Genomic DNA, 2,718 nt, shown 5'->3' with positions numbered 1-2,718 from the left:
TTGGGTTCTGACTGGAGGTTTGGGTTCTGACTGGGGGTTTGAGTTCTGACTAGGAGTTTGGGTTCTGACTGGAGGTTTGGGTTCTGACTGGGGGTTTGGGTTCTGATTGGGAGTTTGTGTTCTGACTGGAGGTTTGGGTTCTGACTAGGGGTTTGGGTTCTGACTGGAGGTTTGGGTTCTGACTGGGAGTTTGGGGTCTGACTGTAGGTTTCTTTTCTGACTGGAGGTTTGTGTTCTGACTGGAGGTTTCTGTTCTGACTGGGGGTTTGGGTTCTGACTGGAGGTTTGTGTTCTGGCTGGGGGTTTGGGTTCTGACTGGAGGTGTGGGTTCTGACTGGGAGTTTGGGTTCTGACTGGGGGTTTGGGTTCTGACTGGGGGTTTGGATTCTGACTGCAGGTTTGGATTCTGACTGGGGGTTTGGGTTCTGACTGGGGGTTTGGGTTCTGACTGGGGGTTTGGGTTCTGAGGGGGTTTTGTGATGAAGATAAACAATGATGAAGCCTGATCAATGTACTGGGACCTGAGACCTTTTGGACTGTGTCCCAAATAGCTCATATTCCCTATGCATTGCACTACTTTTGACCAGGGTCCATAGGGTTCTGGTCAAAAGTAGTGCACTATATAGGGAATAAGGTGCCGTTTGGGACACAACCCTGTTTCCCTCCCATCAATCAGATTCTTACTTCAAATAAAAAATGATCCTAAAGTAACACATTTTTGCATATGGTTTAAAGTAACAGTTGTGAGGACAGTATCATACTATCTGGACTACTATAGTCATCATAGACAATATACATTAAAAAAGAAGCAAGCATTGAGTCAAAGTATGTTTTGACTTGATACAGTATGCCGTTTCCCCTTGACGTTCAGCTAAAGGCAGTCCAAAACAGGGCTGTAGTCTAGCCACTGGGACCCAGTCATTACAGTTACAACCAAGAACTGCAAGAATGGATACATTCTAGTGGGAATTATTACAATCCAAGCAGCCTGGATGTGTCATTGGGTTGTCATTTAAAACGACTGGGCAGAATCACGATCATAGAAACACCCTAAGATCACGGCTAGGGCGCTGACTTGTAGGGCGGTGACTTGTCAGGGCGGTGACTTGTAGGGCGGTGACTTGTCAGGGCGGTGACTTGTCAGGGCGGTGACTTGTCAGGGCGGTGACTTGTAGGGCGGTGACTTGTCAGGGCGGTGACTTGTTAGGGCAGTGACTTGTCAGGGTGCTGACTTGGCCATTTGGCCAACTAGACAGAGTGACTCCAAGGTGTTTTTGTGTACTCTTTCATGTACTACCGAAATAAATGTTTAGTAAACGTATCCAATTCTCATTGACAACATAGTGAGGACTGTTGGTGCTGTTGTTCAGCCAGATAGTGAAGCAATTCTTCATTACAAATAATACTACTTTTATAGTAATAGAAATAAAAAGATTAAAACCAAAACCAATTAGAAAGTTGGGCTGTTTTCTTTACATTTCACCACTAAACATTTTACAACATGATGCCAAAACGTCCATTGCGGGTTTGTGATGAGTTCCCCAGTCAGATGCTGTGATGATATTTACTAGTTGACCTGATTCTATCTTACAAATATTATTATACTGCAACAGGGGCATTCTTTACAAGGAAAAACAACGTTTTTTAAAGAAAAAATGCACTGCCCCAAAAAAATGTGCACATAAACTCTCCTCCTTTTATGTCCTGGGGGTTTGAAAGGAGGAAATTATTTACAAAAGCAGGAAAATATTTGATCACGAGAGCCAAGGGCAAGAGTGTTTTAATGACCTGGTCCTATAGGTCCTGGGCTGCAGGCGAACTCAAACTGCAGAGGATCCAGGTTGCGTACCAAATGGCATCCTATTCCCTTTATAGTACACTACCTTTAACCAGAGCCCTATGTGCCCTATGGTCCCTTGTCAAAAGTAGTGCCCTATAAAGGGAATAGGGAGCCATTTGGGCAGCCTGCCAACCCCTGGGTCAGTGTTGAGATGAAACAGATAAGATCATTGACTCTAATGAAAACCAGAGGGCCGGGTCCCAAGTCCGGCAAGCTAGAGGACTGGCCAAGTTAGCCGTCTCCTCTCTCCTGTCTTTTTGTTTAGGGGTGGAGGTTTCCATCCATGTTGAGCTTGAATTTGAAGAGAGAGAGGAGTTGGTGTGGAAGTTACTCCTTTACTGAGACCCTTCATTCAAACCAGGCCCAGGGGTGGCTGGGCTGACTACACCACCAGGCCCAGGGGTGGCTGGGCTGACTACACCACCAGGCCCAGGGATGGCTGGGCTGACTACACCACCAGGCCCAGGGGTGGCTGGGCTGACTACACCACCAGGCCCAGGGGTGGCTGGGCTGACTACACCACCAGACCCAGGGGTGGCTGGGCTGACTACACCACCAGGCCCAGGGGTGGCTGGGCTGACTACACCACCAGGCCCAGGGGTGGCTGGGCTGACTACACCACCAGGCCCAGGGGTGGCTGGGCTGACTACACCACCAGGCCCAGGGGTGGCTGGGCTGACTACACCACCAGACCCAGGGGTGGCTGGGCTGACTACACCACCAGTCCCAGGGGTGGCTGGGCTGACTACACCACCAGGCCCAGGGGTGGCTGGGCTGACTACACCACCAGGCCCAGGGGTGGCTGGGCTGACTACACCACCAGGCCCAGGGGTGGCTGGGCTGACTACACCATCAGGCCTGGTAGTCCAGTTGAGCTC

This window comes from Oncorhynchus clarkii, unplaced genomic scaffold, assembly GCF_045791955.1.
Source record: "Oncorhynchus clarkii lewisi isolate Uvic-CL-2024 unplaced genomic scaffold, UVic_Ocla_1.0 unplaced_contig_7590_pilon_pilon, whole genome shotgun sequence".
Taxonomy (NCBI): domain Eukaryota; kingdom Metazoa; phylum Chordata; class Actinopteri; order Salmoniformes; family Salmonidae; genus Oncorhynchus; species Oncorhynchus clarkii.
This window is presented reverse-complemented; position numbering follows the sequence as displayed.